Genomic DNA, 14,940 nt, shown 5'->3' with positions numbered 1-14,940 from the left:
AAGTCTTGTAATAACAATAAAAGAACATAACTCGGACCTTACATTTTCGAAGGGCAAAGGCTTATTTATATGGTTAACCCTATATGGTAACATCCAAATTTTGGAAACTATTAGTCACACCCTCTTTAAAATCCTCCATAAAAATGCTCTACCAAATAAAGAACTGTTCATTAGAATCTGAGTAACCCTAACAGTGCAAATCCTCTACATAATTCAGAGCCTAAATAGCTCTCTGAGGTCATTTCAGTTGAGATGACTTTCAGACAGTATTATGAAAGAAAGCTTTTATTGTCTATGATGCACTTTCTGTTACATCTGAGTGAGAAAGTGTGAAAAGGGTGTGGGGACTGGGGATGGTGGCGGGGGTAGAGGGAAAAGCTTGCGGTGACTCTTAGGTCAACGACCACGTGCCTTTAGGCAACCTGCTCAGTTCTCTCATCCCTTAGAGGCCTCACCTATAGCACAGACGCAAGCTAAATGATGTCTGAGGTTCTTTTCATCTAATTACTCGGTGGCTATTTTTGAATCGATACACTGGACCACTGAGATAATTCATTTTTTTTTGCACCTGGTTCCTCTTAAAGACTAAGCACTTCTTTTAACGGATGGGAAAATCTTGACAAGCAAAGTGAAAAGACTTTTTTGACAAACTCATGTTTTTGTTTTAGTACATATGGCTCATTATCAAACCCTCCTCGAGAAAAAACACAGCTAAAATGGTGTGGGAGATTGCATAGATTATTTCTGAATCATTTGGTTAAGACACACTTAGTAATTGAAAATAAAGCCTATTTACTAAAAAGAAAAAAAATTCCAGTCCCCCAAATGAAACCACTTACTCCCTGATGTAGGGAAATATAGTCCTAGAACAATATATTACGGCAGTTGATTCCACATTTGAATAATTAAAGCTATGATTTTTCTAGCAAGTGCAGTTGGGAGGCACTTGGCACATCACGCAATTCTCTCTGTGTGAGCTCTCTCTTCCCAACCCCTTCCCCCACCCCACACACCTGCTGAACCACTGTCCTCGGGCCCAGCTCAGATGTCACCTTCTTAGGTGCCTTCCCTTGCCCCAGGCAGAAAGAAAGACAGCTCCACGGCTCTCTCATGTCTTATGGCGTTTTGCTGCTCCTGTGTGCAGTGCAGCCACAAGGAGATAAGGGAGGGACTACAGAATGGTCAACTGCAGAGAAGATGGAATGCCATAGATTGGTCACAAAACGTAAAAGGGGGACAGAGCTCAGCAGAGGTAAAAACAAACACTGGGGGAAGGAACAGAAAACCTAACACTCTGGGTGAAGACCAAACTGACCAGCTAATAAGAAGGGGAATTTGGGTTAAGGTATGATTGTAAGGAAGAACATTCAGACATATATGGACTTATCTAAGGTCCTTGAGTAGGAGGGTGAATAAGGGGTAAGACCCTTATTATCTATTCTGGCTTAGGGAAAGGAGAAACTGAGAGCAGGCATTTATGAACCATCCCAGTAGTGTTGATGTACGTAATGGACCACAACTGGATTTGCTCTGCCAGAGAGGAAGATACAGGACAAAACTGTGGTATGATTTTTCTTTCATCTCATAAGAGATAAGCCATATTTATTTTGAAGTTCACTCATGTTTTTTAGGGACACTGAACACTAGCTGGCAACTCCTACATGTGACAAGCCATAGAGGACTTCTCTGACCAGCATGGGCATCCAGCTTGGGATAGGATAGATGGAATTTTCGGATTAGCCATGGGCTGTTCTAGAGTGATCACATGTCCTGTTGAGTCTATTCTCCCGGGACTGACCTAGTGGGGAGAGGGGATCTTGCCACTGGGCCCCAGGCTAATGAGTAAAGAGTATGACCTTGGAGGAGCTATGTGCCTAGTGGGAGGGATAATTACTAACGTCTACATAATAATTAACCAAAGGCCCTAAGCTGAGGAGAACTGGGTCTTTATTAGCAAAAGAAACATAAGGAAACATCTGTTCACTCAGCTAGTAGCCCCTCGGATCACATGGTTCTTGCACATGGTTGCCTCTTAACACATTCTACTGGGTTGAATCTCTTTGTAGGTGATGCTCAGCTGGCCTGTGGCCGTTGACAAGAAGTAAAGGATTTCTTCACTCCTAACACGTCTTTTTCTCTTTCTGGGAGAAAAGTGTTGGTCAGGGAGGACATTAGCAGGGAGTTCCACCTATCTTCTCCCCTACACTTAACAGCACAGTGAGGTTCTCCCACAGTCATGAAAATGACCCTTGTGCTCCCCTGTTTAAGGACATAAACATTGTACCCTAGACGTAAAGACCTGTAGCAAGAAGTCTGACAGCCTCTGCCTTTAATCATCCCATCGCTGAAGATGGTCTTTCCATCCCTCCCAAAATATAGAGCTTCCCTCCACAAACTGAAAACTCATATGCAGCAAACCCTTTTTCTAGCAGGTCATAAGAGGTAAAATCAGGATGTAAAATTTTAAGACGGCTTTAGGCTATAAAAAAGATCTAGTAATATCAATGGAATTAAAATTTAGGGAAGTACATCTCCTTGTTTAGATTCTTAGAAAGAAGCGCTAAGTTGTCTAACTGGCTACAATGACCCTAGAGTAGTTTAAGGGGATCCAGGGATGTCAAAGACACAAAACATAACATCAAAGAGAAGGAGCAGGAGGGATGATTTGCCAGAATGTGATGACTTATTTGAACATTTCTCCTGTCTTGAGCATGATTGTACCTCTCTTTGTCCAGTTAGATATTTGTACATATTATTGTGGTTTGCTGGAAGAGAAATATACGCAGGTATTCCTGTGCTAAGAGGAAGATGAGTGATTCAGGTTTTCATCTCATCCAGACATCATGATTGCTTGCACACCTCTAATCACTGACTACAAGTTCTAACGAGGTTAGAGCAAAAGCCGCCTGCTGAAAAAGGTGTTGTGGTGGCAACTGAACCTCTGCAATAGAATCTGAGCTCTCAAAGTGTTGCTATTTCAGACTTAGGTTTTGCCTGGAAGAGAAGGGGATCCAGAACATGTATCTGGACATGGGCACTGGGGAAGCAGCAGCGGGAGAGTTCTCTAGTGAAGAACGTGGTCAGGAACTTCTGAGAACCCTCGCATGTCAGCAACATCTTGAAAGAGGTGGTGCGGGGACAATCCTTGGAGAGTCTGTGTCCCCTGAGGAGAAAGAGTCCTCAATTCTAGACTCTAGGATCAGAGGGGGGCCTTTAAACATTGCCCTGCCCAGTTTTCCACCCAGCACAGGAATGCTCCATGCTCCATCCAACACACAGGCATCCATCCAGGTCTGTGAAGTGTGTCACAGGGGACACATGTGGCACTCACCCCATCCTGTTTCTGGAAAGAGCCACACATAGGGAACAGAGGCTGAGCTGAAACTACTGCTGCTCTTCTATCCTCGGGGTCCTCATTTCACCCTTTGGACCTACTTGCATCTACTTGTAATGGAAACCGTCTTCCACCAAATAGTCCATCTGATGGTGCTCATTTTAACATTGTGCCCTTTGACCTAAATCTCTCCAAATCTCCCAGCTATCATCCTGTGATGGAGGTTTCAGGCTCTTTACATCTTAGTCATGGTCCAGTTCCTCAACCATCCTTCTTCATGGCTGTGTGCCCCCAAACGCAAATGCCATCACATTGGTTTTGGTCCAAATAGTGCAAAGCGTGTTAAGATTATTAACTTGAGCTGGACATCATGCTTCCTTGAAGGCAACCTATTTTGGCGTTCATTTTTACAGCAGCCAAGCCACACCTGATTCTTACTGAGCTTCTGTTGGAAACGGCTATTAGGCTACTCTTCCTGGCTCTGTCTCATGTACTTTTTTTGAAAAGATTCTGCACTTTTCCATTACATCTTATCTTTCCAGTCTCATGATATCTTTTTAAATTGTTGATCTTTTTACTTATGTATCAACTGTCTCATCAAGCTTTGTATCTTGAATTTGCCTTCATCCAAGTCACTGGTACAAACTTTGAATACAACAAGACCCCCATCTAAAAAAAGCCCCCAGTCCAGTCAACTGCTCCAGCCAGAAACCTGGAAGTCACCCTTGATCTTTTATCCACTCTCTCATCCCTCATATCTAATCATTGACAAGTGTCCTATTACTTCTCCCTCCAAAATAGATCCTAAATCCATATCCATTTTTTTTTCCATCTCCACTGCCACTACTCTAATCCATCACTTCTAATTTCTGGGCAACTGTAGTAATCTCTATCTATTTCTTGTTTCCAACCCCCCCCCCCCCCCAGTCCTTCCTCCACTTGACAGCCAAAGGAATCTTTTTATTTCATTGCTTTATTATGTTCCTCTGTTACTAGACATGACAGTTTAATTCAGAGTCACGGCCCATCCTATTTGCCTATTTACATACAATACCAAGCAAAGCACATAGCAGACTCTTGGCTAAAAATAAGTGAATTTACAGAATATTAGCATCTCATTTGTAAATCATATAAGATTATGCCAAATGTCTTGCTAAAATCAAAATACATTCTGCCTAAGACAGTTCTGTGACCTACTAGTTCACTATTATCTCAAAAAATGAAGTTAGTTTAGCAAAACCATTTAGGAAAACCCTATTGACCACTATGAAGCAATATTTTCTACAGTATTTGCATATAAACAAGCTATTTAAGAATTTGCCCTTGAATATTGCTTGGGATCTATGTTTTACCACTTCTGAAAGCTGGGATGAAATCTGCCCATTTCTAGTCCGCTGGTGATACTCCTGCTCTTCATGATTTCTTAAATATTTCTGACAGTGGTCCCAGATATATTTACTGTATTTGGTGCAAGAAAATTTTGGTTCCTACCTTAAAGCAATAACATGTAAACATCTGTTTTAAAAACATTTATTTGCTATTATTTTGAATCACATCAGTAAGACTGTAATTCTTTGTTCTCCCATAACTTACCCAAAGACTACATGGATAACATTATAATAAATTTCATTTCTTAAAGTACTATATGCTAATCAAATGGAAAACTGTGACAATAAATGGAACCAAACATTTAAGACAACTGAAATGTTTTGTTTTTTAAGTAGGCTCCACACTGGGCTACAGGGGCTTAAACTCACGACCCTGAGATCAAGAGTCAGACACTTAATGGACCAAGTGAGTCACCCAACACCCCAGTAATTGAAATGTTCTATGCCATGATTGTGGTGGTGATTTCACAACTGTATCTGGGCAAACTTATCAAATCCTAGCCTTTAAACTGGAGAATTTTATTGTATATAAATTATGCCTCAAAAAAAAAATTTAAAAAAGACCAACTCCACATAGCTTCAAGGATGATGAGACTATCTTTTAAGTCTCGCTAAATAACAAGCAATCATATGACATACTCCCCACCCAGCATCCATCGGAGCCCTTGAAAGAGGTGGAGATGAAGCAGCAGTCATCGCTGTGGATCCAGAAATAGATTCCATGGGGGTGTTCGGGGCTGCCATGCAGGTGAGTGCTTTCAACTCCTCCTGGACCCATTCCTCTTAAAAAAAAATAAGAGAACCCTTCCCAACCTTCCCTGCATGACTCTCCCTGTGCTCTCCCTTGCCAAAGTTTAAAGCAGTTGTCCTCAAAGTTTAATGATATATCCGAATCTCCTTAGGATCTTGTTAAATTGGAGATTCTAAATTCAGTAGATCTGGGGTGGGACCCGAGACGCCGCATTTCTCACAAGCCCCCAGGTATCGTGGATGCTGTTGCTCCACGGGCCACACCTGGAGCAGCAAGGATTTAAAGTCGCAAGCATGGGCACTGCGACACATACGTCTCGGTGTTTCTGTTTCTCACGACTGCTGTGCCACATCGCCTGCCACACTGTGGGTGGGGTGCCATGCCAACGTCACAGTGTGACTACCTATGACATGCACCCCACGCTGTCCAGGTGGGACTGCAGTGAAGGGAAGCATTTACAGCTGGAGCATTATCACTCCTGTGGGATGCTGACCGGCTCTCAGTGTGAATGCGAGGTCCAGTCGACTTCCTTTGGTCAACTTCCCCAGGGTATTAGGGCATTATATACCTCACCAACATATATATTCTAAAATTAGGGGCGCCTTGGTGGGGGGGGGGTCAGTTGGTGAAGCATTTGCCTTCAGCTCAGGTCATGGTCCTGAGGTCCTCTGATTCCCACACCCCGGCTTATGTGTGTGCTCTCTCTCCCTCTCTTGCTCTCTCTCTCTCCCTCTCTCTCAAATAAATAAAATTATTTCCAATGCTACATCCCTCCCCCACCCCAGCCACATCTCTTTCCTTCCAAAAGGGATCTGAGGCTCACCACACTATATACTTCTTCCTCTTTTAAATCCAGTTAAAAGTATAAAACTTTTAACACCCTCATGATTAGAATAGTCCATAGAAAAACTCCCTGCACTAGAGGAAAAGTAGTCTTTATTACTAGTCTTGCTTTTATCTACCATCATCTCCCACCAATCTACAGCCTCTCCCTCCACAACTCAGACACATACAAGCTGGTCAAGGCAAAATATGTATAAGAAATCTTAAAACTCCAGGACAAGGGAATTGGACAAACTGTAAGGAACATATCGTTTTCTGGCCAACCATCTTCCTCCAGTCCTTCTCTGTTACTGGCCTCTCTCTTACTCTCCTCTACCTCTTCCCTTTTTCCTACCTTTCCAAGCTGTGTCCACCTTCCTATTTTTCCCCCTCCAGTTTTTTACACTAACTCTCTCCGCTGTTCCATCCCCTCCCCACCAACTCCTCCAAAGGGAAATATCTATGTGAAGTGAGTAAAGATTTAAAAACACTGCTGCAGAGAGCAGAGCGCTAGCTGGGGACGAAGGGAGGGCTGGGCAGGGTGGAGGACTTTGAAAGAGTTACCCATCTGTGTGGGTTAAAGAGCTCAGATTCGGGGGTGGTTTCCAGCCAGTGTGACAGAGGACCAGTGGAGAAGGGAATTTTAGGGTGTGGGAAAGAGAGGGGGTTTTCAAGTGAAGGGCAGTGACATCTAAGCTGGACAGGGAAGGAAGTGTGCTTCTCTGTGAGGTTCTCAGAGACAATGGTCCTCCATGACATTGGAGGAGAGACCCAGTGGGAGTACCTGAGGAAGGAGCCTGGAAGTGGAGGGCATTGTGGTCAGAAGTAGGATATCTGGAGGGTAACTGCAGAGGCAGGATGGTGCAGCATGGTTCCTGGCCCAGGGGAGCCATACCACTAGGAGGCTTAAGTGGAGAAGAACTGGCAACCAGAGAAAGAATCATCTATTTAATGAGAGCTCAAATGGAAGGAGATGTGCCTGAAAGTGAGGAGAGAGGGACCAGGTGTTCTGAATCCCTAACCCATACGAAAATTTTAAATATTTTGGAAAATGTAAAATTCTCTTTTACATACAAATCCACTTCCTAGAACTTTAATTGACTTTAATGAGAACTCAATATAATTCACAAAACACAAATTGATCATTACTACTAGTAAATTTAGGGCATTTTCACTATATCAGGCCCACACTAAGCACTTTTTAAAATATTTCACTTATAAGTAGTACTATTACTATTTTACAGATAAGGAAATTGAAGTTCAGAGAGGTTAAGTATTTTGTCTAAGGTCACACAGTTAGCATGAGAACCCTCAAACCCGGGATGTCCGGGCGGCTCAGTGGCTGAGTGTCTACCTTCGGCTCAGGGCGTGATCCCGGGGTCCTGGGATCGAGTCCCACATTGGGTTCCCTGCAGGAGACCTACTTCTCCCTCTGCCTATGTCTCTGCCTCTCTGTATATCTCTCATGAATAAATAAATCTTTTTTTTTTAAGATTTTATTTATTTATTCATGAGACACAGAGAGAGAGAGAGAGGTAGAGACACAGGCAGAGGGAGAAGCAGGCTCCATGCAGGGAGCCCGATGTGGGACTCGATCCTGGGTCTCCAGAATCATGCCCTGGGCTGAAGGCGGCGCTAAACCGCTGAGCCACTTGGGCTGCCCTGAATAAATAAATCTTAAAAAAAAAGAAAGAGCCCTCAAACCCTCATAGTCTGACTCCAAAGACCTTACCCACCCATGCTCTATTGTCTGCCAAAGTCAAATGTCCACAGAGGAATGACAGTGTAAAAAGGAAAACCTTGCAGAAGACAAACAACTTAGAATGAAATACATCATAATGTTAACAGAGCCTGTTGTAACAGTGAGCTTTTGGGTGATTTCTTTATACTTCATTTATTTTTTGCATTTTCAAAATGGTCTTTAATGATTATCTTACTTTTACAATAATATTATTAAAATGAAAATGAAAAGAACCTTTCAAATGACGGTAGTATTGTTTCAAATCTTCCTTTCGCGGCGGGGGGGGGGGGGGGGGCGGAGTGGTTAAGAGTTGCATCTGTTTAAACCTCAAAATCATTAATGTAGTCCCTATTTCCTTGAAGGATCTCACCAAATACTTAAAGAAAGGAGCAGAAACATATAATTATTCAGTTCCAAAGTGCACTTCCCAGTCACTAGATCATGACTGGATTTCAACATTCTGGGGGTCAGAAGACCAGCACACCAGGACCTAGTAGCATGCAGTTATTTGTAATATTTACACATTAAACTAGAGAGTGAAAGGGATGGTTTTAAAATGCTGAGCTGGGAAGAGGCAGGGATCAATTATTTGTACAATTCCTTCCATTTCTTTCCTTGTAGGTCAATCTAAGTTTTCTAGTATGAAGCTGCTTTTAAACCGCCCTCACTGCTGGTTACGTATGTCAATTTGTCTAATGAAAGAAATATGCCTCACTGATGACCAAGCCAAATAATATCTGGTATAATCTTAAAAAGAAAGAAGTACTTACAAGAGGTGTGCAGACAGAACTAGAATTTATCAATTTAGTTGATACTTTGTGAGGTTAGGAGGGGACTTGACTATAAATGAGGAAGTTGTACTGGTAAGAAAGAAAGCCATGCGCCACCACCACTTCCTGTTTTTGCCTATAGTCGTTGGCAGAGGGCTGTGGGTTTTGCGGGCATTCCATTTATAACTCTTGACATGTCCTCCTTCCTCTTCTTCTACTCCACAAGAATAACTGGCTTCCTTTCCCCTCAAACCTAGATCCTTACCTTTGAAAATGATGCCCCCTTTATCACGCTCTTAAGATGTTAACTCCAGAGTGACAGAAAAATTCCATGTAACCATTAAATAAGGAAGTATGCTGTTCTTGGTGGGTATTTCGGACTTTCACTCCAGCAGGAATGATGGAACTGGGGCTTCATTCATATTTTCCTACTCTGTTTCCATGGTAACAATGTACATTTAAAAAAGAGATGGAAGAGTTTAGTAGGAGGCCTACACCATGGGCTTGTTGCCCTCCCTTCCCTCATCCTACCACCAATCACAGTGTCGTCCTCGCAAGTCCCTTAGCCCCTGTGAATCTTAGTTTCCTTACCTATAAATTAGGGATGTTACATAGGGTTGTTATAAAGATCCCATGAAACATGTACACTTTATAACATCTTTTTTTCTAACTCTTTAAAAAAAAAAAAAGCTTTTCCCAGCTAACAAACCATACCAAAAGAGGTTACAGGTGGTTTCGGTCGGTACGCTGTAGTTTGCGAACCCCTGATATAGATGTAGATCACTGATACCATGTACCCAAAGTGAAGTGAAGCCTGTGGCTATAGAACAAGGCATAACTAACTGGCCCACACGAGGGCAGTTTCCCACTCTACTAAACCAACTACCACTCTGAGCAATAAAAATTCAAGTCAACCCTGAAAATCCAAATTTCTGGACTATACTGACCTACTGTGCTGATATGCACCTGGCCTACTGCAACCCAGTAGAGTGGACGAAAAGGAGGCCTCCATGCGTCATCATGGAGGCTGAATGATGGCAAAACCTTAGACAGTATAGTTAAGTTGGTTCTTGCTGGCTAAGAAAGACACAATGCTCCAAAACGGAGGCCATGCTGTTGTCCTCGGGTAGCACGATGGCACCGGATGCAATTCGGTATAGAAAGGACTGAGCATATACTCCCTGCACATGCTCTTGCGCATGCACTCGGTGCACACACTTGCCCGCCTTTCTGGGGCCACGAGAACTGCCTTCTTGGAACCTCTTATCAGACACATCTTAGATGACTCACCCAACTAAGCATAACTGCTCAACTTTTAAAAACAATGGGTGGGACTCATCTCCTACGCTTGCCAACCCTCTTCGTTTACAAAATAGGCACTCATTTTTAGCACAACACAAACCATTTTCCTATTTCCCTATTTCTGAAAAGCTTCTTAATCCAGTGAATTTCAATAGAGTTCAATGGCACTGCCACTGTCCTTTTTACATGTATCTCAAATGTTGGCAAGCCTGAATGTGCCATTTCTCCCCTTCCTGTATTATTATTATTCCCAAACAAGAGACTCTGATGCCAATGATTTTTGCTGCCAGCTAAAGGACAACAATTTTCTCTTCAGATCATTTCTAAGGAACAGTGATGATGACTCAAAGAATTTTAAAAACAACTAACTGATTGACAAGAAAGAGAAGATGAATGTGTCTATACTCCTGGACCTCCTAGGATCACCGGAAGCGTCGGGTTTCCCTACTGACTTCCTCTTTAATCGCATGGTTTTTTAGATCACAAGATCCAGTTTGGTCTTTCCTCAGGAAGCAAAGAACTGCCTGCTTAGGAGCCCAGAGAGAAAGACAACTTAACATTTATGAGGAATAACTTGATAAATATCACACAGACCATCTTTGTTACTGCTAAGAGCAAAATTATCATCTTGGTGGGCGTGATTCAAACTTTTCAGAATATATATGAAGTAATGAAGCAAGGAGAGTTCAAGAACATGCAGAGTACATACTGGCGAAGGTACACTGCAATCTCACTCCAATCTAGTAGAATTTGCTGAAAAAATATTAGACTTTAGAGCTATACTGAGGCGATTGTTTAAGAATACAAACCTCTTGATATCATAAGAAGCCCATTTTGGGGGACAGGATAATAATGATCAAATACCTACAAGATACGAACAGGACTTAGGGCAATGTGTTGATGCACCTGTGGTCCTAATTCCATTTCTATCTTCCCCTTATGTAGGCTCAACTGTAAAACACTGAATTTAAAGAGAGAAGGCCCCTGCTAGTCTCGTCTTGCTTTACAGAGATCTTTATATTCTAGGTTGACCCTCACTGACATGGCTATTTACTGGTTTGTTTGTAAACAGTGTCATTATAGGTAATACAGTGTTGCATCTTTTTGGTGGTAGGATAATGATAAATGGTCCACTGAGATAAATATTAAGAAAAAGGGAGACAGAATTCACCTACAATTGAAGCAAACAATTCACCACAAAGTGAAAGTAATTGCTCTAAACTGAAAATGACAATTACTGTCCTTTTTGCAAGTAGCAATTTAACAACAAATGCCCATTTAGCAATGTAATACTAACCTCTTACAGGATTTAATAGGCTCTGAACTATTTAGACTTTTCAAATGAAGGAGGCATTCCCAGGAAAGTAACCAAGTAACCACTTGGTAGTGAGTCCTCTACTAACCTGGTTATTATCATTACAGCTCCCATAGCCCACTTAAACTTTGAGAGTGAGCCAAACCTTTCTATTGGTATTTGCCCTATGAGAAGGTTACAACATTATGAAAGCCATCGCTTTGCCCTTAAGCCCTGTTTTGGTGTTTGCTAAATCTAATTAATTCACTCATTTCAATGCATATTCATTCACTCATTTCAATGAAACTTTATTGAGAATCGCCTAGATGCAAGCAACCGTTCTAGATCTTATTGGGGCAGGGGGGATGACTCGAAAAAGGAAGAATTAGACATTAATCTTGCTCCTCGTAGGGCTCAGAGTTCAATAGGGAAGGCAAAATAAACGCATAATTAATGGACATAATACTTGCTATTGGAAAGGTTAAGAAAGGAGAAAGAAGAGAGAGAGAGCCTCTCTTGTACCTGGGAGGATGGGGAAACATTTCTGGAGATGGCATCCGATTCAGAAGCCCAGAGGCCTGTGGGAATAAGGAGGGGGAAAGGCCAGGGTGACAAGGACGGGGCAGGAGGCCTTTACAGAATAGAAAGAGGTTGCCTGGCTCAAGCAGAGGCTATCAGAAGGGAGATGGGGTTGAAAATATAGTTTGGAACAGGTGGCACAGCACCAACTGCTTATTTTCACTCTTATGGTCTTAAATATCAATACTGAAAATCTGTTCTTCCTCAAGTTTTCTGTAAGAGGGGGAAAGTCTTACTGCATAGGTTTTAAATTCCCTAAAAAAGAAGTTTTTTTTTTTAATTAGTTTCCTCCCCTAAAAACACATGGTAGCAAAGATAATACAGAGAGTGTAAACTTTGCACCCCAGCCCCTGTGTCACTCTCCAAAAGTAACCACTGTCAACAGCTTACTTGTGTAGGGTATATGCATTTACACACAACCTCCCTCCTTGCTCATTTCCACTTAACATTCAGGTTTTTCCACATAATATTATTCCTGGGAAGTTTTTCCATACCAGTACATAGATATCCAGTTTGCTTTTTTATTTTTAAAGATTTTTATTTATTTGAGAGAGAATAAGAACACGAGTGGGGTGAGGGGCAGAGGGAGAAGCAGACTCCCCACTGAGCAGCGAGCCTGATGTGGGACTCGATCCCAGGACCCTGAGATCATGACCTGAGCTGAAGGCAGATGTTTAACCAATCAAGCCACCCAGGTACCCCCAGTTTGCTCTTCTAAATAGTCATGTAATATTCTACTTTATGGAACTACTATGATTATTTAATCAATTCTCTCATAATGGACTTGGTATTATCTGACTTTGCTAGTACTTGGTTTTTAATTCTTAATAACAATAATTTAGTTAAATCTTTGGAATTAAATCCAAGGGCTCACAAAGACAGTAAGGAGTCTTAAAAGCACACAAGGCCAAGTCAGATGTAGATATGACATGTACAAAGAAGTTCAGAATGTTTATTAATTTTATGATATATTTTAGGCATATATTTCATTGGCTGTGACCAGAAACTTGGTTACCCCTGAGCTACAATTTAATGCACTTGATATTCCAAAACTATTTCCTTTACAATATGGGTGGTAAAAAGTAGTAAAATAGCCCCTGATGATTATACAAGGCGATTTTTAAAGCTAAAATATTAACTTGCAAGTATCTATTGATAAGAATAAAATTTCTCTCATGATGTATATTAATTATGCAAATTTTGTTTCTGAAAAGCAATATAGTGTTTTAGATTACACAGGTTCTAGGGTCAAAAAAAGCCTGAATGGAACTCTGGCTCTCCACCTTGCTAAGTTGTTATTAAGCCTCAGTTACTTCATCTGTAAAATGAAGCTAATACTTCATAGTGTTGATGGAGATTATTATTATTTTCAAAGATTTTATTTATTTATTCATGAAAGACATGAGAGAGAGAGAGAGAGAGAGAGAGAGAGGCAGAGACACAGGCCGAGGGAGAAGCAGGCTCCATGCAGGGAGCCCGACATGGGACGCGATCCCAGGTCTCCAGGATCACGCCCTGGGCTGAAGGCGGCACTAAACCACTGAGCCACTTGGGCTGCCCTGTTGATGGAGATTAAATGAGATATATGGCATATATAATTACTGTTCAATAAATGTTAACCATTATTTTTTTTTTTTGTTAACCATTATTTAATGACTACCTAATTAATACTTCAGCAACACATACTATATAGTGTTATTATATACCAGGCACTACTGGTGTTCCCTTCATCTCTCTCTTTCTCACATGCACACACTCACTCTTTCTCTGTCATACACACACACATACACACACACACTCTCACGGCAGCCCTATGGGATTGATACTAATTAATAAATGTCTTCTTGCATACCACTTTTCAAAGTGTGTCTTTAGCTAGATTATCTTTTTATCCTCATAAAAAGTGACATAAAAAATGCCAAACGAGACAAAAAATTCAAAAACTTAAAAAATGAGAGACTCTGGAATGGTCATCAACCAAAATAAAATTTAAACCAAACTAAAATTTAAACAATCTATATAGATTGTTATGTTATTTCACAATTATCATTTCAAACAGATAGTTTATAAACTCAGTGTTTACGGTAAATGATCATATCTTTTGAACTCTCAGAAGTATTATCAATTAGTTTCTCCTTTTTCATGGTTTTACACTTAAGGACTATATTATTAAAGTAATAATAAATGATGATAACTGCTAATAAGTTATGGAAAAATATAAAGCATTTATTGCTTTTCAGATTAGACATTGTTTAATAAGCCTCTCATTTACTTGCTACTGTGAAGAAATTGTACATTCTAAAGATATTCATTTTCTATAAAATGCATACCTTTTTAATAGATACCTTTAGAAATGTAACTTCCCTGTTTCAGGCTGGCTTGGGGCAGATGGTAAGGTGAAATAAAAAAACAAAACAAAACCCACCATTCTTCCATGCCAATATTTACTTTTCTCTTCTTTTCTTTTTTGGGGGGGAGGGGCTGAGGAAGAGGGAGAGAGAGAATCTTAAGCAGGCTCCATATCTAGTACACAGCCCTAGTCCGGGTTCAATCACTGAGACCCTGAGATCGCAACCTGAGCTGAAATCAGACGTTTGACACTTAACCCACTGAGCCATCCAGACACTCTGCCGATATTTACTGTTAATGCCACTATGGCCAAGATGGAGTTACAGAGAAGCTATGTAAAAAAAATCAGTGATAGAAGAGAGAGCTAGTAGAAGAGTTTTTAGCACCCACTGCCTTTTCCTTGGATCCCATATCTTAGGGTGCATTTTACCCTGAGAAACTTGTACCTCAGCACATCCCCAAACTGCTGCCTCAGGGTATAGCCCTATTTTGTTTCTAACAGAGAACACATACTGTCAGAACAGCTGTAAGGGGGATCCCTGGGTGGCGCAGCGGTTTGGCGCCTGCCTTTGGCCCAGGGCGCGATCCTGGAGACCTGGGATCGAATCCC

At 41.4% G+C, this 14,940-nt stretch overlaps 1 protein-coding gene across 7 annotated transcripts in view; it reads right to left on the bottom strand.

The window, feature by feature from the left end:
* The window catches only part of SLC38A1 (solute carrier family 38 member 1), a 69,965-nt gene that overhangs the window by 18,691 nt on the left and 36,334 nt on the right, over positions 1 to 14,940 (bottom strand). The gene's annotated exons all lie outside the window — the stretch shown is intronic.

Source organism: Canis aureus, chromosome 25 (genome assembly GCF_053574225.1).
Source record: "Canis aureus isolate CA01 chromosome 25, VMU_Caureus_v.1.0, whole genome shotgun sequence".
Lineage (NCBI taxonomy): Eukaryota > Metazoa > Chordata > Mammalia > Carnivora > Canidae > Canis > Canis aureus.
This window is presented reverse-complemented; position numbering and strand designations above follow the sequence as displayed.